The sequence below is a fragment of the Triticum aestivum genome, chromosome 7D, assembly GCF_018294505.1.
Source record: "Triticum aestivum cultivar Chinese Spring chromosome 7D, IWGSC CS RefSeq v2.1, whole genome shotgun sequence".
Lineage (NCBI taxonomy): Eukaryota > Viridiplantae > Streptophyta > Magnoliopsida > Poales > Poaceae > Triticum > Triticum aestivum.
In genome coordinates, this window is record NC_057814.1 from 634,682,795 (window position 1) to 634,705,380 (window position 22,586).

The window sequence follows — 22,586 nt, forward strand, 5'->3', positions numbered from 1 at the left end:
TACAATCAACATGCACCAAATTCATGGCTTTTGAGCAATACATACTTTCTAGGCGTTTTGCCGAACACCTTGCGGGCGCCGAGCGGCAGCGAGCGCTCGGGCGCTGTTCGTCGGAGGACGGACGTGCGCGAGGGGCGGCGGGACTAGAGGGGGGAGCCGCCGCGGGGCGGGGATAGGCCGGGGAAGCGCTGGAACGGTCGCCGGGTGGCGCGGTCGGCGTCGGCGGCGCGGCTGGATGGGGGGTGGGAGTTGCGAGCGAGCGCGCGGGAGCGGGCGCAGCAAATAAGCGGCGCACGATTGAGTTTCGGCCGCGCGCTGAACTATATATGCCGCGCGCGCTGTTTTTGCGCGCCCGCTGGAGCAACTATACCGGTTGCACGTGCTAAAACGGGCAATTTTGCGGCACGGCGCTAGTTTGACGCGGCTGTTGGAGATGCTCTAATAAGAGTAAGAGGGATGGATCTGTTCTCCCCTTCAAACATCAGATTCGTTCTTTTCCCGTAGCGTCCAGCCCGGGTCCTCCACCGACATGGCCGCTGCCGCCGGTTCCTTCGTCGCCTCCCTCCCGGCCCCACTCTCCCTCAACGACAAGATGGGTACTCCTTGGATCTTCTGGATTGTATCTGCTCCTTTGCTGGGTATATGGTGATTTAATCTGGTTTGGCTTCTCTGTTCCTATCAGGCAGCGGCCATGGGCAGCGGCCATGGCGGCAGCCAGGAGGCGGGGGGGCTGCAGGGTGTACGCAATCTGCGTCGACAAGATCGCGCTCCAGGAGACGGCGTTCCCGCCCTCCACCACAAATACCAAGCCCGAAGGCAAGTGAGAGCGACCAATTGCGTTTGTATATTTATTATTAAATCGGCTATAAATTTCCCCTCATGTGTTCATCTGTCCCCTTCCCAGCCCATCTCCTCCCGTCCTGATTCCAACTGACCTCGACGCCTCCACCAACGTACCGATGCCCCGCCGTCGCCGCAGCAAGGTGAGAGCGCCAAGGACCCTTGACACCCATGCCGAGGAGGCAGATTGTGATTTCGTCGAGCAAGCAGATGGTATATTCCCACAACCTAGATTTAATTTGGTATGCTTACCATCAGTATTTCTAATTAACATGCAACTTCTTTTTGGGGTTGGACTTTTTGGTGCAGGGATTTACTACTTGATATGCCTTTCATAGATTGCTCTATCCATTACTGCTAGCTTCTAACCATGATGGTAAGATCCCATGACGATGCAACAATTCTCTTGGTATTGTTGTTGTTTGCCTACGTATTTTGTGCTGCCTTTCAATTCCTCCCTATCCTCGATTTGCTCATAAAAAGGTTACAGTGAAGCATGCCAAATCAATTTGTTTATACTATACTTTTTGTATGTGGCTCTAACTATTACTATGTGATCTGAATTACTCATCAGCTTTACGACATGGTTTGGAGACTGGAAGATAATTGTTGCATCTCTGATTCAGTTTGGCTTCTATATTGAAAAGAAAAAGGCTCAGGGTAACTTAGATTCTGAGATCTGTTTTTCCTATTGATTTTTTAATCTTTTGCTGCTATTTTTCAACTGTTGCTAGGCTGCATATGCCTTTCATATGTTATTTCGGCAGTAACTTAGTATCTTGATTTTTCTTTTCATTAACGGTTGCCTGGATATTTAGTTTGGCTCAGATTGTGTACTACATTAACATAAAATGATTCTGTGTAAGCCTCTAAGATGGGATCCAAATATCAAGTTCTTTTAAGGGAAAAGAATAAAACATTTCATCTCATGCACTCTATTCCCTAACCCCACTCACATGCAGGTGGACAGCACGAGTTCAAAAGCTACATGGTAGCAATGCCACTTTTGTAATTTGAGGCAGGCCTAGAAGCACATCTGTCTTTGATGAACAAAATGTATAGATTGTAAATGCTCACAGTGCAATATATTATAATAATCCGAGTAATGTTTCATTTACTTAACATTGAGTGAGCATTAACCGAGCATCAGAGTTCTATAGATTTCTTTAAAGCCTACACTGAAATGTGTTGTTTCAATAATTTATCTTTTTTATATATTTTTTCCCAATCATGTGATCATCTCCATCTGTATATGTAATATCTTGTTTTGAATAAATGTGCCGCAGCAACGCGCGAGGAATCATCTAGTTTATTTAGCAGCTCAAGCTCCAGCATGGCTGTCTGGCCTCCTTTGTAGCTCTACGACCACTCCCTTTCTTCCTTCAGTTTCAATTTGGCCTCCTTCTCCTCCTCCTCCTCCTTTGTAGCTTCGAGAGGCTTCTATTTTTCCTCTTTGGGTCAGTAGGTTAGCCAATGCCGGCACCGGCGACGCAATGTTCTTTCCCGGTGTATTTTTCCTCGTGTGGTAGTGGTTGGTATCAAAGAAGAAGGTGGTGTGGCACGCAATGCACCTGCAATGCAATGCATGCCCGAGTATGGGACGGACAAAAAGAAAGAATCTAGTATTCACAACGATACATTTTCCGTATGTAGAATTTTGCAACAGAGCGCGCCAAAACATTTTGCTCCACTCAAAAGAAGATGGCGGTCAGGATGTAGAAATATAACGAGCCAATAATGCTCCCTGAGCTGGTGATTCTGCAAGCGGTTGTCATATGGCTTGAAGCAGAATGTAAACGGCGGGCCGATGTTGGCCTTGGGTGGTTGGTCTGGTATGCCATGTGTTGCATGTGTTTCCCCTTCGTTTTGGTGTTCCTCTCGGGGAGCCCATGGACCCTCGCCCGATGGTTTACATGCAATTGAAGTACAATTCCATTTTGGTCGCCGGGGTTTGGAGTTGGGACTTGGCCGGGTGGAATGATTAGAGCATCTCCAGCCGCGTCCCCAACAGCCCCCCCTCCTCCCCAGGTGACTTTTTTCGTGCCGGCACCGAAAAAACGCTCCAGTCGCATTTCAGGACGCCGAAATCCGCCGGCTCGGCCCGTTTTTGGGTCCGGCGACCGCAGACCGAACCAGGCGCACTAGGGGGCGATCGGGGGCTCCGGCGCAAGGGAAAAGCACGTCTGGCCCACACCGTCAGGCGAAAAGTCAAGCCTATCGTCCAGATTCGCCTCCCACCCCCCGCGCGCTCGGCCGCCAACCGGCTGATCCCGGCGTCGCCTACCGCCCACCACCGCTAGATAGCCCATTCCCAGCCGGAAAAAGAGTAGAGGTTTCGCCGAGGCAGCCTCTCCACCACCGGATGAGCGATTTTTCCGGCGTTCCAGCCGCGGAGGGGCAGTGTAGCGGCGGGTGCGCGCCCACCGCGCCCTCAAAGGTGTTCGGCGATTTGCCTGCCTCGGCAATGGACTCGGACGAGGAGGAGGCGCTCGCTGCGCTGCTGGAGGAGGAAGCCGAGGCCGACGTCCAGAAAGAGGAACATCTCATGGTCCTCGCCACCCTCGCCGGCCTGCTGGCGAGCAATGAAAAGCCACGGCGAGGTGGCTCGGCGCCGGGGCGGATGAAAGCAAAGAACCGGCATCGTCTCGAAGGCTACTACATGCTCTACTCCGACTACTTCGCCGACGCTCCACTGCACGGCGACAAAGTATTTCGGCGCGTTATCGGGTGAGTCAAAAGCTTTTCCTCAGGATTGTGAATTCCATCCGGGAGTTCGACAACTACTTCAAGTGCAAGAAGGATTGCACCGGATAACTTGGATTCACCTCAATCCACAAGTGCACGACAGCGATGAGGATGCTTGCATATAGAGCTCCCGGTGATTCACTCGACGACTATGGGCGCATGGCCGAGTCCACCATCATTGAGTGTTTCTACAAGTTCTGTCGGGCAGTGGTGGCAGTGTTTGGACCGTAATACTTGCGAACACCCAATGCGGAAGACACTGCTCGGATCCTAGCACAGAATGCAACAAGAGGATTTCCTGGGATGCTTGGAAGCATCGACTGCATGCTTTGGAAATGGAAGAACTGCCCATTTGCTTGGCAGGGGATGTACAAAGGCGTCAAAGGCGGTTGCAGTGTGGTACTTGAGGCGGTGGCCACACAGGACCTCTGGATTTGGCACTCCTTCTTTGGTATGCCAGGAACTCACAATGACATCAACGTGCTGCAGTGCTTCCCTGTCTTTGCCAAGCTTATTGAAGGTCATTCTCCTCCGGTGAACTTCGAGGTCAATGTGCGGCACTACAACAAGGGGTACTACCTAGCTGACGGCATCTATCCGAGATGGTCTACATTTGTGAAGACTATCTCAAACGCTATGCCAGGAGGCAAGAAGTCCCACTTTGCCAAGGTGCAGGAGGCTTGCAGGAAGGATGTCGAGCGGGCATTTGGTGTGCTCCAATCTCGATTTGCTGTTGTCCGATACCCTGCTCAGACCTGGCCAAAAGATCAAATATGGGAGATCATGACTTGCTGTGTCATCTTGCACAACATGATCATCGAGAGCGAGTAGGAAGAGCCAGTGTTTGACACTGGACCATACTACATGCAGGTTCCTCTAGCCGAAGTTGATCACCAGCTACCGGCAATCTAGACTGCCTACCTCAGTATGCGTCAGGAGATCCGAGACCCACAGGTGCATCATCAACTGCAGCAGGATCTGGTGGAGCACCTATGAAGGATCAAGGGCGACGCCTAGCTCGACGTGTGATGAAATATGAGTTTTTATTTGTTGAACTATATAATTTATATTTGTTGTTGCACTATTCAATTAGGTGAAAGAAGGAAACCCGACCGGTTAGAAATATCCCCCCCCCCCCCCCCGCCTGTGAATAGCACTTTTCTTTATCGTCTACTAGGCCACGTAGGATATCTCTTGAGTTGTTGGTGCATAAGGTTTCGTAAAACCTAATTACGACGAATAACATTTCTCATTGTACTTCTGCTTTGCTCTCTGTGTGTGTACTACTCTTTGTATATTTCCCCTCCTAGTAGTTTGTAATATCAGAGAAGAAGATGCCGGTGCATGCAATGCAAGGTTACCGAGTACGAGACACACAAAAAGAATAATCGAGTGTTCGCAGCAACAGATTTCCCTTTTATGGAATTTGAAAAAGCGCACACCAAAGGCGTGTTCGGACTCCCTCCGCTCCGCGGCTTCGCGCCGAAGCAGAGTGGCGATCCAGTTATAAATCGAGGAGCTGGTAAAAGGGCGCTCTGCCCACTTCGCTCCGCTGAGCCAAATATCCTACTAAGAAAGATGGCGCTCTGCCTCCGGAGGAAAAAAATAAAGCTTCCCAATATGGCTCCCTAAATAGGTGATTCTGCAAGCGGTTATGTATGATTGTCATGTGGTTTGAAGTAGCACGTAAACGGGTAGGAGGATGACTTGTAAATGTGTATGGAGGTGCCGGTGGGTTGAAATATTGAGACTTTAGTGGATGACTTGCTGAACCAGAAGAAGATTATCACTTTTTTTTTTTGCAAAGTGCAAACTGGTAAAGCATATTGCAAGCTCTTTTGTTGGTCATTAACAATATAATCCAAAATTTGGCAACACACGCTTGGGTCTCAGATAACCTGCAAGAAATTAGGAATTGACGATCTATTAAAAACACAATCACTCCGGCAATTTCATATTTCCCAGAGAATGAGAGAAACTCCCACATGGATTTGGCCCTTCAATTTATGATGAATATCACCCAACCAATTTCCAAACTAATATAGATCACTCGTTGGCCGTGCTAAATTGCAAGTAACAGGAATCGTACGCCAAATTCGGAGATGACAAAATAAATAATGTATTGTCTCCTCCTGATCACAAGAACCACATTGTTTGATACCATGCCAGTAACACTTAGCAAGATTATCTTTGGTAAGAATTGTTGCTATTCTTTGCTGCCATAATCACAAATCTGTCTCATCTAGAAGTTAATATTCCAGCTATGATACAGTTGCTTCCGTTTCACTACAGCTGAATGATGTCAGTGCATGCATGCATGTCTTTTCCGGAAAAAAAGAAAAATGTACTCCCTCCGTTCCTAAATATAAGTCTTTGGAGTGATTCCACTATGAATCACATACGGAGTAAAATGAGTGAATCTATACTTAAATTGCATCTATATACATCCGTATGTGGTTCATAGTGGAATCTCTACAAAGACTTATATTCAGGAACGGAGGGAGTACGTGCCATGGGGAGCTCTTATTGGACGCATTAAGGGTCAAATTGCCAGCCTCCCACACGGGAGCACCCGACTGGGCTGGCCCATTGGCGCACTATAGCGGCTTAGCTAATTTAGCGAGCCAGCTACTATAGCGGCCTTTATTTTATTTTTATTTTTCATTCATTTTATCTAAAGAACTTTTATATTTATAAAGTGTGAAATATTTTGAAAATTTATGATTTTAAAAAAGAGGAATCTTGCTTTTTTTTCAAAATTTTGACCATTTTTTGAATATGCAAACATTTCTCAGAAAACCTGAACGTTTTTGAAACATGAATATTTTGGAGTTTGAATAACAAATTTTAAAACATGTTTTAAATCAGGAATAAATTTTTAAACTTCCCTAATATTTTTTGATTTTTTTAAATGGAAACATTTTTGAAATTTTGATTTATTTATTGTAACATGGACATTTTTTAAATTCTGTTGATTATTTTTCATTTTCAACATTTATTCAAATGGGAACTTTTCTGAAAATGGAAACAAAGAAAATCGGTAAAAGAAACAACAAGAAAAGAGAGAGTGAAAAAACATGACCTGAACTAGTAAGGAAGCTAGTAGAAGGTTGGAAAACTGGAGGCAACATCCAATTCTCCAAGCGTAAATGTCCAGCTTAGTTGCTTCGGTGTGATCGTGCCGACTACTTGATGCATTATTTGTCATATAGGATTTACCTGCGCCGACGCACGTAAAAGAGGCGGTGGTAGGCGTGTGACTATACCTCGCTTAATGCATGATTGAAGGGAGCGCCCACCTTCAACACTGTCGCAAATGGGACGTCCCAATACGGTCACAATTTTTTCTTTTCCATTGACTTCTGTTTTGCTTATTTGTTTTTTTACTTTTGTTTCTATTTTCTTCTCTTCTATTTTTTATTTTCATTTTTAGTTTTGCCTTTCGTTTTTTAATGCGTCCGTCACACATTTAACAAATGTTATCATGAATTTAATAAATATTAACATATGTATGAAAAAAGGATTGAGGCATATTCAAAAAACTTTTGATACATATTTGAAAAAAAGTGCAAACACATATATTTGGAAAAAAATAGTCATGTATTTGAATATATAAAATGAGTAAAAGATAATGCTCCAGATGTGTAGGAAAAATATCCAAGGTGTATGGAAGAAATAGACATTAAAACATATATTTAAAAACAATTTAATTCAGCACGCATTAGAAAAATGTTAACACATGTATAAAAAATGCTGCTGGTGTATGGAAAGAATTTAGAAGGTCTATGGAAACAAGTAGACAAAAAATAAGTTAATCATATTTTTTATTTATGTTAATCATGTATTTTAAAAATGCTAAAGGGATACAAATGTGTATAATGCGTATGAAAAACAAAATACACATCGAAAACATATATTTGAAAAAAATCACGTATTTAGGAAATTTAAAACGTGTAGAACAAAAAAAATTCAGTTGCATATGAAAAATGTTAAACATGTAAATAAAAATGCTCTTGATGTATACAAAAAATGCACATTGCGTGCGAATTTTTTTCCTTTAAAAAATATTTACCGTGTATGGGGAATTTATTGACCATGTGTTCAAGAAAATAAAAATAAAAAATGCATTTAAGAAAAAAAAATCGCGTACTTTAAAAAAAAATCAACGTGTATCAAAAATATATATTTCAGATAGACAGTAAAAATGTTCATCATGTACCGTAAAAAGTAGCGATGTGTTCAACACAAAAGTAACCAATGAAAACCAATAAAACAAAAAGAAAACCAAAGTATAAATCAGAAAAACCAAAGTAAATGGGTGAAACAAATAAAATCGAAGCATATGAAAAAAAAAGCCAATGAGAATCGAGGAAAAAACAAAGTAAACCAATGTAAAACGATGAAAATAGTGAAAATGATGCAAACACAGGCGAAAACAAAAAAGGAAGACAAAACCAATGAAAACAGAAAGGAAACCTGAAAAACCAAGGAAAATTGGGAGAAACAAAGAAATCCAAAGGAAAAAAACAAACGAAAAGGAAAAGAATCCAAAATAAACCGGAACAACAGTGGAAAAACCGACCGAGGAAACGAATGACCAAAAAAACTGCCAGTGGGTTGAATAGCTCCCGTGGTGGATGTAGTGGGTGGGCTGCACAGTCTAAAGGAAGGGGGGAGTGCGCGGGCATGACTATGTATCACTTAACACGAGTTGGAAAGAATGCTCGTCCGTGCAGCACCGTGCCATGAGTCATGTGTGCCGCAATAAGTTTATAAAAAATGCACTACTCGATTTCTCAAACAAATACACACGTGTCGCAGTGGTTTGAGCTCTTGCCCTCGAGCAATAAGGCGTGCGATCGAATCCTGCTGGCGTAAGCACTTACTATATTGGATCTTCTGGTAAGTAATATACTCCCTCTGTTTCAAAATAAATGACTCAACTTTGTACAAATATGTTGTTAAGTCTTTTTCATTTTTTGCAAGTTCTGTAAAAAAAATATTGGTCATGTATCAGAAAAATGTAATCATATCTTAAATATATGTATTAATATATTTATTTATATATATAAAAAATGTACAATGTGTATGAAAGAATAAAAATGTTAATCATTTATTTAAAAAATGTTAAATGTGTGTAATTTTTTGCTTGGTGTATAAAATGTAGAAAATGTATTTAAAAATTAAACATCAAAACATAAATTATAGAAATGTTGATCATCTGCCAAAAAATGTTAATCATACATATATGCAGTTATATTTTTTCAACTACTCCATTGGATCTTGTTATATTATAGATGTGTTGTTTCACTATTATTTTCAACCAGTTACGTTGTGACGTTTGATAGCCCACAAGGTATTCCTCCGGTATTCGGGAGTTGCATAATCTCATAGTCAAAGGAATATGTATATGACATGAAGAAAGCAATAGCAATAAAACTTATGGATCATTATGCTAAGCTAACGGATGGGTCTTGTCCATCACATCATTCTCCTAAAGATGTGATCCCGTTCATCAAATGACAACACATGTCTATGGTTAGGAAACTTAACCATCTTTGATTAACGAGCTAGTCTAGTAGAGGCTTACTAGGGACATGGTATTTTGTCTATGTATCCACACATGTATCAAGTTTTCGGTTAATACAATTCTAGCATGAATAATAAACATTTATCATGATATAAGGAAATACAAAATAACAACTTTATTATTGCCTCTAGGGCATATTTCCTTCATAATACTCTACTCCTGTTTTTTGTGTGTGTTTTTATGGGTGGATTAGTGCAACAAGTCCTTTCCGGAAACGAAAAGCGTAGTGTGCTCCTACCTATGTTCTAACAAGTGTCCAACCTTGCTCTGCTCACTCTTGTGTTTCTCCTCTTTTCCCCCTTCCTCTCTCGCTTGGCCCTCATTTTATATTCCAAGGGATACCATAGATGGCTTCGAGGCTAAGGAAGTGGTCTGGGTCCGATCAAGTAGGTGGGAACAATGTGTCATCGCCTTCTATCTTCCGGGAACGGACCCCTGTCTTGTCAACACCGAACTTGGTGATACTCACAGGAGGCGTGGGTGAGTGAGTAATCCCTTGTGTCTTGTCCATCGCCTGGCGCCCCTACCCACCAGGCACGTGGCGCGGGAGCCCTGTGAGCGCAGAACCGATGTGCCATGCATGCATATGTGAGGCAGTAGCTTGCTGTCGAAGGCTTGCTAAGTGCACGATAGCTATGGATAGCCGTTGTTTGGTGGGATCGTTCTCGGGTCTCTGCCGACGATCGTCGTTGCTGGGTGCCTTGGCTTGATACTTGCTGGTCTAGAGAGTGCTGGATGGGCATGGAGGCCTTTTGGACAAAGATCTACATGCCACCACTAACCCTAAGCTTTACTTGATATATCTGCCTGTTGATGTTCTTCTTCACGAAGATCTGCATAACACCACCGAAGAGGATAGTAGCACACATCTCTTATGCCTCCTTGAGCTTGATCCAGGCCGACCGTGGGGTGCACCATTGGGTACATGACGCATTTTGTCACTGTACCAACACCTGTCCGTGGATTGGTCCGAATGTGGTCTTCATAGGGATGATTTGCCCATTTTAGGGGTAGCTTTGGAGATGCCCTTACTAATTTCTGAAAAGGATATTCATATAAAATTTGATAGTTTAAATTGCACACTATAGACCTTATGAAAATTAAAACACATGTATAAGCAAACCAGCCGCGCACACTTGGTTATAGATAATCGCTTTGCTAAGTCCCGGCTGCGACTTGGTTATGTCTCAATCGATGCCATATTCGTTCGTTCTTGCGTGAAGATTCGTGCAAAATTATATTTTTAACTTTTTCTTTTTTCTACTTATATACTATGTCACTTGACTAATGTTTAAGTAAATCTCAGTAGTCGATTGAGACCTAGCCACACCCCGAAGATAAATGAAGAAAAACAAGGTGGATGGATACATTAATTATTTGGAACCGAGAAGGATGTGGTCGGTGTGAAATATATACATAGATTATGGAAAACAAACTATTCAACGGAGCATGATGATGCCACGTGGACATCACTTAGGGCACACACCAACTCTTCCAAATCATTGTACGACGTTCCCCCTACTGCCACCGCGGCTGCCGCCTTCCGACCGAGCTCCACCACGCGCCTGCTCGTGGACTCCCCCTCTTTTGACGCGACAGCAGTGGAGATGGCGGTTGCCACCTTCCCGACGTCGGGCACGGTGTCGGCGCCCTCCGCCACCGGCACGGCCACGCCGGTCTCCGCAAGCAGCCACGCGTTTGTGAACTGGTCGGCGGCCATCGGCCACGTGAGCATCCCCACGCCAGCGGCGATCGACTCCATCACCGAGTTCGAGCCGCAGTGTGTGAGCGTCCACCCAACGGCGCGGTGGCGCAGGATGTCCAGCTGCGGCGCCCAGCGCCGGATCACCCTCCCGCGCGATGCCGTGGCCGCCTCGAACCCCTCGGGCACGACGGTGCCGCTCCTCGCCACCCAGACGAACGCGGCGGTCGGGCTCAGCCTCAGAGCTTCGGCCACGCACGCCGCCTGAGCCGGCGACAGCGCCTCCTGCGACCCGAAGCTGATGTACACGACGGAGCCGTCGCCGAACGCGTCCAGCCACGCGCACACCTCCGCGGGCTCCTCCTCGCCGCCACGCACATCGGCGGCTTCCGACAGCGGGCCCACCATGAACACCCGGTTGGCCGCCAGCGCGTCCGTGAAGCAGCCGCCCTCGAGAGCCGCGAACGAGTTGACCACGAAGCAGGAGCTCTCGAGACTCCACAGCAGGATCTGCCGGATCGTCTCGGAGACCTCATCGCCGACCACATGCATCCGGAACAGCCACGACAGGCGGCGCCATGGGATGTTAGGCGAGCCGGGCAGCTCCGGGAAGGAGACCACCCTCTCGTCGCCGTCTTCGTCGTGCCCCGTCGGCATGCGGCGCCAGAGGGAGCGAGTGAATGCGAGGTAGTGGACGCTTGTGGGCGAGAAGGCCACGTGCGTCACGCCGAGCTCGTCGGCGAGCGGACGCGTCCAGCCCATGAACAGATCGGAGACAATGGACGTGACGGGACGGGGCTGGGCCTTGCACCAGGCGAGGAGCGGCGCCGAGAGGGCCACCAGCGACGCCATGAACGGCCGGAAGAGGTCCGCCGGAAGGTCCTTGGTGTTCTCGCCACATCCGGCCGGGAGAAAAGGCCCGGATGGGAACGGCAGCACGACAGTGGCGACGGACGGCGGCAATGCGGCGAGGAGCCGTACGTTGCCTGGCGTGACGGCGACGGTGAGCGCGAGCCCCCGTCCGGCGAGCAGCACCACCAGGTCGAGAAGCGGTAGCAGGTGGCCCTGCGCTGGGTACGGCACGACGAGCACATGTGGCTTCTGCTTGCCAGTGCCATCGCCGTAGCTTGCTGCTCTTGTCCGTGGTAGCGAGTCCATGGCACGGCAGGCAGGCAGGTGCATGCAAGCAACCAATTTTCAAGGCTGCCGCATTCTATAAACTAGTGTCCGCATGATACACGGGCAGAATTTTAAACAGATTTTTACAGTATCTTTCAGATACGTGCAATCTGAAGATAATGCGTTTAGGAGGCAAGTTGCATGATGGCTATATTCTTTTTGGGCAAGTGATAGGTTGGTCGACCGGCCCAAATTTCGGCTGGTCGCACAGAGCACACACAATTCACTCTTTTTAAAGAAAAGGCATACGCCCGACTTTATTAATAAAGCCACCAGGCAGAATGTCACAACCCACAACCAAGCCAACAAAGTAGTAGAGCAGCAGAATAATAAGTTCGCATACATGGCCATCAAGCCAGTCATGGCACGCAGGCCAGCCCTCAAAAGAAATGATAAAAGGAAGCTGACTTAAGAAGCCACCCGATTCCAACGCGCCAAGGAGGAAGCCGTGGTCCGAATCTTGGATGCCATAGCGTCGAAAGTCTCGTGGTCCACTTCTTTAATCAATAATCTCCACTGCTACAGAAATACACCAGTTTTAAATAAGCAACTAACAGGATTAACCGGGAAGATATGTTCGATGGTAAATTTGTTTCTTGTGGTCCATAGCGACCAACAAATCGCTGCAAACCCAACCCAGAAGATCCTTTTAGAAGGCCCAGATAAGCCACTGGCCAATCTCCGCAAGTCCACGAAGGACAGTGGATTCCAATTCACTTGCAACCAATATCAAATACAGCACCACATGAAATTTGATCCGCCGCGGGAAGCTTCCCACGAAAAGCTTGCCACATAAAAACTTTGATCTTAGGAGGGATACGGGCACTCCAGATGCATTTGAACTTGGACGTAGGGGAGCCAGAAATAAGTTTAGCATAGACAGACTTAACCGAAAAGCGCCCAGAAGAAGAGTGGGGCCAGACAACCGAGTCCTCTTCCTCCGAGAGCAGGGGGAAGCAAGCAGTAAGGCGATGCCAGTCTTCCAACTCTTCAGGAGAGAGCGTCCTACGAAGGTCTAGATCCCAGTTATTTAGAGAGAGCTCAAAGATAGAGATCTCTGGGTTACCACAGTAAGAAAATAAGATAGGGAACGACACCGCGAGGGTGGTTTCCCCGCACCACCAGTCTAACCAAAAACGAGTAGATTTACCATTCCTGACTATAAACTTGACCAAGGATTGAAAAATCGGACGGACTTTAACAAGCTGATGCCAAAACTGGGAGCCACCAGTGGACGGAGCAAACATGGGGCTCGACGCCGGGAAGTACTTAGCTTTGAGAATGTTGAGCCACAGGGGGTGTTCCACGGAAGATATGATTTTCCACCACCACTTTAAAATGAGGCATTTATTCATGATAGCCGTGGTGATGATGCTTAACCCACCCAGGTTTTTGCGTCGACAAATGTATTTCCATTTCACCAGCCTTTATTTGCGTTTATTATCAGCCGAATTCCAGTAAAAGGCACCCCTATGCTTATCAAAGCCAGCGCGAGTCCCTCCTGAGAGGAGGTAAAAACCCATCAGGAACATGGGGAGGGAAGGCAAGCAAGCGTTGGTAAGGGCAACCTTGCCCACTTGGGTATTATATAGGCCTCTCCACGGCAAGAGCCGACTGGCCACCTTAGTGACGGCCGGAGCAAAATCTTTAGGCAGCAGCTTGTGGGGAGAGATCGGAAGGCCGAGATATTTGAAAGGAAAGGAGCCTAGGGAGCAGTTAAGGAGATGAGCGACTCTTTGGGCCTCAACGTCCGAGACCCCAGTAACAATGACTTCACTCTTAGCAAAATTGATTTTAAGACCATAGGAGCTTCCAAGCAAAGGAGCAGGAATTTCAGGTGGGTTATGCTAGCCTCATTCAGTTCAACCATAATGATAGTATCATCCGCATATTGTAAGTGAGAGATGCCATTAGGGACAAGGTGAGAGCTGACAGGAGTGATGTGGCCAGCTGTGACAGCCCGAGTCAGAATATGAGTGAGAGAGTCAGCGACAAAGTTGAAGAGAAGAGGAGAGGCCGGGTCACCTTGCCTCAGGCCCCTGCCGTTGGCGAAGAAGTGACTAATGTTCCCGTTGACCGAAACAGTAGTGTGGCCACCCGTGACCAACTGCATAAGCCTATGAACAATCTCATGGAGACAAAGAATACCATCCAGAATAAACCTGCCCTTTATGAAAGCATATTGGAAAGGGCTAAGAGTGCGGTGAGCGATTGGGGAGAGCCTAGTAGCAAAGCCTTTAGCCGGAAGCTTCGCGAAGTTATTGATCAAGGCTATAGATCTAAATTGTGTGATTAGGTCTGCCCCTTCGACTTTAGGGATAAGAGTAAGCACACCGTAATTTAACTGTGATATATCAACGGTGCCCAACCAGAAGCCTTGAATGATAGCCTGGACGAGGCCCCGCAGCTGGGGCCAGAACTGCCTAAAGAAGGGGATGGAGAAACCGTCTGGGCCCGAGTCCGCATTGGTATTAGCTGAGCGAATCGTGTCGAAAACCTCCTCATCAGAGAGGGGGATCAGCAATGCTTCATTATCATTCAGGGCTGCATCATACCTTTCCTTCCCAACTGCTTCGCCAAAATAAACATGTCGCCTCTCCATTGCAAGCAGCCCTGTGATCCTCCAGATGCCAGCTAGCTCGCCGACTGTCCTCGTCGCCACCGGTTGACGCCCTCGTCACCGGTGGTCGCCGTCGCAGCACCCATCCTCGCCAGTTCCAGTAGGACAACGTTGACCTCATAGCAAAACACCGCCGCCTAGAAGCACACCCGACTCCTCTGTTGTTGCAACACCTATCCGCCTTCGTTGTAGCACTACCGCCGCTCTCAATGTCACCGCTCGCACCGTCGACACCCCGGTCGAAGCTTTTTCTCACATTGGTTGAATCTTTTTCCACAGGTTGAAGCCTTTTTTCAACTACAATCGTAGCTTGTTCTGTGAACGGTTGCAAATAATTTCTTCGAGCAGTGCTGGGTTGAAACTCTGTATATCTTTCGGTTGGAGCTTTTTCTATCCAAGGTTGAAGATTTTTTCGCAACAGTTGCAACTTTGTATTTTGACAGTGGCTGGTTGAAGCTTTTTTTTTTATCTAGGCTTGAAGTTTTTTTGTCAATGGTTGCAACACTTGTATGTGGTGGTTCTAGCATCTCCTCGTTGGTCATGTGCCAACGCTCGCCGGTGGTTGCTTCACAAAGGAGCCTGCAGTCCCCAGCATGTCGAGTCTCTATTTCCAGCATAGGGTTGTCGCAGCTGCAGCGTTGAAAGCTCACTACCGATGCAGCTCGTGTGCTTCGTAGGTGAGGGTTGCCTCTCGTTGTGGCCATTTACCCGCCCCCCATGTGGTGGCTCATCCTACAACAGGCGCCCGTGGTTGGCCTGCAGCGGCAGCGTAAGCCAGTTCATCCCCTAGGCGGTTCAAGCAGAACGGGAAAAACGCCGGCGATGATGAACAATATGGATAAGAAATGAATGGTGGAGGAAGAAGATAAGGTAGAGGGGAAATGAAAGCATAAGGGGACCTGACGCGACCGGCGGACGCTTCGGCCGTTCGGCCGGATACAAACATTACCTTTCTTTTTTGATACGAATGACTCTACTAGTAGTATATTTCTGTTTAGGAGTAATGTTGGATCAACTCAACCACCTACCTTCTTTTATACAGGGTGGATTTTATTAACTCGAAATAAAGCATTAAGGTGATACAAACAAAAAAAGCTCACAGCCGGCCTCGGCATATATAGGTAGGATGCACACAACCAACATCAATGCACACACATAAAGAATCGCACCAGCAAATAGCAAAGTCATACAAGACCCAAGCGTGCATTAGTGGAGTAAAAAACTCTGAAGTGATCAAAACAATGATCAACAAGTTGCGAGAGCAACCATACCCGCACCAATCATTCTAGACATCACAACTACAATGGAAAAGGTTCTTTAACAGCAACGCTTTTAAAAGGGAACGACACTCAAGTGCTACCATTGCCAGGTCCAACCACCGAAAGTGAGATCATGAGTTTTGACCCTAGAGCTGAAGTCCGAGCAAATCTAAGCAATGCCTCCAACAAAGTAATAACAAAACAAAATATCGCCCTTGCCAGATATAACCAATTAGGGTCAGACCTTAAGTTTTCACCCTGAAGCTTGAAACTGGTACTTGAGTAGCACCACCAAATCAAAGTCGTCATGATTTGTCACCAGCATGTTTCGCAATCCCAGCAGCTACATTCATAGCACGGTCTTGACGTGAATGCCACGCAAGTGAAGACCATGTTCCAAAAAGCAGGCAATCGAGCCGTGACAAGAGCCGGTCCTACCAAAGCCATCGGACAATGATGGTCGTTGTCGCACATTGTGACGGAGATTAAGGGAGGAAGGCCAGGCACAGCCAAAATCCCAGCTCTCGACACTTTGGCAATCCCACACCATCCTCGTGCTCCACCGTCCTCGTTCGTGGCGGCAAAAATCGGTCGGCAAAATAAACTTGTCGTTACCACTGGATCAGAAGATCCATGATCCCCGGTCTGTCGTGGTAGCCACCAACGTCTCAGCACTAGAGATTGTCGGCCCGGTCAAAAAGTCACCACCGCAGTTGCACAACCATGCCCTCTGCCTCAAGCTGCCATCCATAATCACACCGTCGGAGACCTCCAAGATCAACACTACCAAAAGCTGGATCAAGTTTGTTCGCCGCTACCTCTAGGCACAGCTGCAATGGCACATATCGAGCCATCCACTTGATAGAGCAACGTAACATCCGTGAACAGGATCCTCGAGAAGCCATGGAACTACTCCAGAGCAGCAACCTGGATAGGCAAGCAGCACTGAGCCGGAGCGATGCAGTGGGCACGTCATGGATCAGATCTTACGGCAGATGCATGCTGGCCAACCCAGGAGATGAAGGGAGTGGAGAGCCGAACAGGTGCATCCCGCCGCCACCGGCAGCACCGACGACCCTCTTTGGCGGCGGCGAAGGAGATGGTCGGCTGGGGTGACCTGTGGTGTGGCAGCTGGGGAGGCCACCGGAGTCGCCTGTAGGAGCGACCCGGGCGGCTGATGCGTTTCTTCGGTGTAAGCTAGCTAGCTCGAGAAAGAAGTTCTAATTCTTCAAAAATTAGGAGGGAATTTCACTACCCGGCCTCTGCATCAACTAGGGATGCACATAAATCCCCTAAAAAGCAAGGGATGCACACAACCTTTTTAGTATGAGTACGAAAATAAGCATGGTCTTCAATATTTTCTTAAATGAGTACCAAGAATTTTTGTTGATGAGTGGTTCCATCCTATACCGAGTTTAATTCTCAATAATAGGAGAAAATCATGTGCATCTTCTGTCAATTTTAAGAATCAAACCAGGATGGTTAGACTGCACAACCGCATGCCTAACCACTTAGCTAAGGTTTCCCTTTGCCTCGACCACCTACCTACCTAGTACCATTCTAGTATACGATGTTGGCACCACCAGAATCGCCCGCTATGCCGACCGCCCTGGCCATCGGTATAGCCCCGATTCCCGTCGGGACAGGCCTATGCCGACGGCCCCCGTCGGCATAGGGCCGTCGGCATAATATCCGTCAGCGTAGCCCGGGAGACCGTCGGCATAGAAAGGCCGTCGGCATAGATGCTATCCCGACGGTGTCCGTACATCTATGCCGACGGCCTCGGTCGTTGGCAACGTCCCCGCCTAACGGCGGGCGCCGTCAAGTGCTGACCAGTGGCTGCACGACTGCTACCTCTTGCTTGCGTTGATTTTTCCCTTGAAGAGGAAAGGGTGATGCAGCAAAGTAGCGTAAGTATTTCCCTCAGTTTTTGAGAACCAAGGTATCAATCCAGTAGGAGACTACACACAAGTCGCCTCGTACCTATACAAACAAATAAGAACCTTGCAACCAACGCGATAAAGGGGTTGTCAATCCCTTCACGGCCACTTGCAAAAGTGAGATCTGATAGAGATAATAAGATAAATATTTTTGGTATTTTTATGATATGGATTGAAAGTAAAGATTGCAAAGTAAAAATAGATTGGAAACTTATATGATGAAGAATAGACCCGGGGGCCATAGGTTTCACTAGTGGCTTCTCTCAAGATAGCATAAGTATTACGGTGGGTGAACAAATTACTATCGAGCAATTGATAGAAAAGTGCATAGTTATGAGAATATCTAGGCATGATCATGTATGTAGGCATCACGTCCGCGACAAGTAGACCGAAACGATTCTGCATCTACTACTATTACTCCACACATCGACCGCTATCCAGAATGCATGTAGAGTATTAAGTTCATAAGAACAGAGTAACACATTAGGCAAGATGACATGATGTAGAGGAATAAACTCAAGCAATATGATATAAACCCCATCTTTTTATCCTTGATGGCAACAATACAATACGTGTCGTTTCCCTTTCTGTCACTGGGATAGAGCAACGCAAGATTGAACCCAAAGCTAAGCACTTCTCTCATGGCAAGAAAGATCAATCTAGTAGGCCAAACCAAACTGATAATTCGAAAAGGCTTGCAAAGATAACCAATCATACATAAAAGAATTAAGAGAAGATTCAAATATTGTTCAGAGATAATCTTGATCATAAAACCACAATTCATCGGATCTCGACAAACACACCGCAAAAAGAGTTACATCGAATAGATCTCCAAGAAGATCGAGGAGAAATTTGTATTGAGATCCAAAGAGAGAGAAGAAACCATCTAGCTAATAACTATGGACCCGAAGGTCTGTGGTAAACTACTCACACATCATCGGAGAGGCTATGGTGTTGATGTAGAAGCCCTCCATGATCGATTCCCCCTCCGGCGGAGCGCCGGAAAAGGCCCCAAGATGGGATCTCACGGGTACAGAAGGTTGCGGCGGTGGAAATAGGGTTTCGTGGTGCTCCTTGATGTTTTCGGGGTATATGGGTATATATAGGAGGAAGAAGTTGGTCGGTGGAGCTGCGAGGGGCCCACGAGGGTGGGGGGTGCGCCCAGGGGGGCAGGTGGGCCTCCCTGCCTCGTGGCCTCCTCGCTTCTTTCTTGACGTCCACTCCAAGTCCTCTGGATCATGTTTGTTCCAAAAATCACTCTCCCAAAGGTTTCATTCCGTTTGGTATTCCTTTTCTGCGAAACATTGAAATAGGCAAAAAACAACAATTTGCACTGGGCCTTCGGTTAATAGGTTAGTCCCAAAAATAATATAGAAGTGTATAATAAAGCCCATTAAACATCCAAAACAGATAATATAATAGCATGGAACAATAAAAAATTATAGATACGTTGGAGACGTATCAAGCATCCCCAAGCTTAATTCCTGCTCGTCCTCGAGTAGGTAAATGATAAAAACAGAATTTTTGATGTGGAATGCTTCCTAACATAATTTTCAATGTAATTTTCTTTATTGTAGCATGAATGTTCAGATCCGAGAGATTCAAGATAAAAGTTTAATATTGACATAAAAATAATAATACTTCAAGCATACTAACTAAGCAATTATGTCTTCTCAAAATAACATGGCCAAAGAAGTTCATCCCTACAAAATCATATAGTTTGGTCATGCTCCATTTTTGTCACACAAGAATGCTCTCATCATGCACAACCCCGATGACAACCAAGTAATTGTTTCATACTTTAGTAATCTCAAACTTTTTTCAACTTTCACGCAATACATGAGCGTGAGCCATGGATATAGCACTATGAGTGGAATAGAGTATGATGATGGGGGTTGTGTGGAGAAGACAAAAAAGGAGAAAGTCTCACATTGACGCGGCTAATCAATGGGCTAGGGAGATGCCCATCAATTGATGTCAATGCAAGGAGTAGGGATTGCCATGCAACAGATGCACTAGAGATATAAATGTATGAAAGCTCAACAAAAGAAACTAAGTGGGTGTGCATCCAACTTGCTTTCTCACGAAGACCTAGGGCATTTGAGGAAGCCCATTGTTGGAATATACAAGCCAAGTTCTATAATGAAAAATTCCCACTAGTATATGAAAGTGACAAAACAAGAGACTCTCTATCATAAAGATCATGGTGCTACTTTGAAGCACAAGTGTGAAAAAAGGATAGTAGCATTGTCCCTTTTTATTTCTTTTCTCTTTTTTTGGGCCTTTCTTTTTTTATTTGTCCTTTCTCTTTTTTTGGAACAATGCTCTATTAAATGATGATCATCACACTTCTATATATTTACAACTCAATGATTACAACTCGATAGTAGAACAAAATATGACTCTATCTAAATGCCTCCGGCGGTGTACCGGGATGGGCAATGAATCAAGAGTGACATGTATGATAAATTATGTATGGTGGCTTTTTCACAAATACGATGTCAACTACATGATCATGCAAGGCAATATGACAATGATGAAGCGTGTCATAATAAATGAGACGGTGGAAAGTTGCATGGCAATATATCTCGGAATGGCTATGGAAATGCCATAATAGGTAGGTATGGTGGCTGTTTTGAGGAAGATATAAGGAGGTTTATGTGTGATAGAGCGTATCATATCACGGGGTTTGGATGCACCGGTGAAGTTTGCACCAACTCTCAAGGTGAGAAAGGGCAATGCACGGTACCGAAGAGGCTAGCAATGATGGAAAGGTGAGAGTGCGTATAATCCATGTACTCAACATTAGTCATAAAGAACTCACATACTTATTGCAAAAATCTACAAGTCATCAAAAACCAAGCACTACGCGCATGCTCCTAGGAGGATAGATTGGTAGGAAAAGACCATCGCTCGTCCTCGACCGCCACTCATAAGGAAGACAATCAAAGAACACCTCATGTTTCAAATTTGTTACACAACGTTTACCATACGTGCATGCTACGGGACTTGCTAAATTCAACACAAGAATTTCTCAAATGCACAACTACTCAACTAGCACGACTCTAATATTACCATCTTCATATCTCAAAACAATCATCAAGCATCAAACTTCTCATAGTATTCAATGCACTTTTTATGAAAGTTTTTACTATATCTATCTTGGATGCCTATCATATTAGGACTAATTTTATAGCCAAAGCAAACTACCATGCTGTTCTAAAAGACTCTGAAAATAATATAAGTGAAGCATGAGAGATCAATAATTTCTATAAAATAAAACCACCACCGTGCTCTAAAAACATATAAGCGAAGCACTAGAGCAAATTATCTAGCTCAAAAGATATAAGTGTAGCACATAGAGTATTCTAATAAATTCCGATTCATGTGTGTCTCTCACAAAAGGTGTGTACAGCAAGGATGATTGTGGTAAACTAAAAGCAAAGACTCAAGTCATACAAGACGCTCCAAGCAAAACACATATCATGTGGTGAATAAAAATATAGCCTCAAGTAAAGTTACCGATAGACGAAGACGAAAGAGGGGATGCCTTCCGGGGCATCCCCAAGCTTAGGCTTTTGGTTGTCCTTGAATTTTACCTTGGGGTGCCTTGGTCATCCCCAAGCTTAGGCTCTTGCCACTCCTCATTCCATAATCCATCAAATCTTTACCCAAAACTTGAAAACTTCACAACACAAAACTCAACAGAAAATCTCATGAGCTCCGTTAGCGAAATAAAACAAACCACCACTTTAAGGTACTGTAATGAACTCATTATTTATTTATATTGGTGTTAAAACTACTGTATTCCAACTCCTCTATGGTTCATAACCTCCGATACTAGCCATAGATTCATCAAAATAACCAAACAACACACGAAAAACAGAATCTGTCAAAAACAGAACAGTCTGTAGTATTCTGTATCAAACGCAAACTTGCTTTAACTCAAAAATTCTACCAAAATAGGAAGACCTAGATAATTTGTTTATTGATCTACTGCATTTGGAATCAGTATTTTATCACGTTCTGGTGATTTTTAACAATTGTTTTTGTGAGCAAAAGTTTCTGATTTTTTCAGCAAGATCAAATAACTATCATCCAAGAAGATCCTATAGGTTTTACTTGGCACAAACACTAATTAAAACATAAAACCACATCTAACCAGATGCTAGATCAAAAATTTATTACTAAACAGAACCAAAAAGCAAGAAACAAAAATAAAATTGGGTTGCCTCCCAACAAGCGCTATCGTTTAACGCCCCTAGCTAGGCATAAAGGCAAGAATAGATCTAGGTATTATCATAAAAATGATAAGGTAAATCGCAAAAAATCCTCTCATATTCCCTACGTTCAGCAGCAAGTTTTCTTTGTGGCAAGCAAAAATAATAAAAAGGGCTAAATTTAATGGGACAAAAGTCCCCAAGATCAAGCTCGGGAGGTACGGGTTCCTCCTTTGGCCCTTTATATTGCACAACCAATTCATCATTATAAGCGTTCTTTTGGCAAAAAGTCATGAGCCTTCGTTCAAGAAAAACTCTAACCCATTATTCTGAATAGCAAAATCATCATTGAGTTCATAAATTCTATCAACTAGAACATCGGTAGGAACCTTCTTTCTAAGGTTTTCATTGTAGGCGACATGATCTAAAGATCGTAGACGCATTAAGTCTTCTTGATTAAAAAGGATAGCTTCTATGGGGGGACGTCCAGC

At 45.4% G+C, this 22,586-nt stretch overlaps 1 long non-coding RNA gene across 2 annotated transcripts; it reads left to right on the forward strand.

Moving 5' to 3' along the window:
- The first annotated feature begins 484 nt into the window (after positions 1-484).
- Positions 485-2,014, forward strand: LOC123169190 (uncharacterized). Of its 2 annotated transcripts, XR_006484680.1 has the most exons (4): positions 485-596; positions 683-1,053; positions 1,150-1,216; positions 1,415-2,014. It is a non-coding gene; the product is annotated as an uncharacterized lncRNA (long non-coding RNA). The 2 variants fall into 2 exon arrangements; XR_006484679.1 differs by having other exon boundaries at positions 1,150-2,014.
- Positions 2,015-22,586: the final 20,572 nt, after the last annotated feature.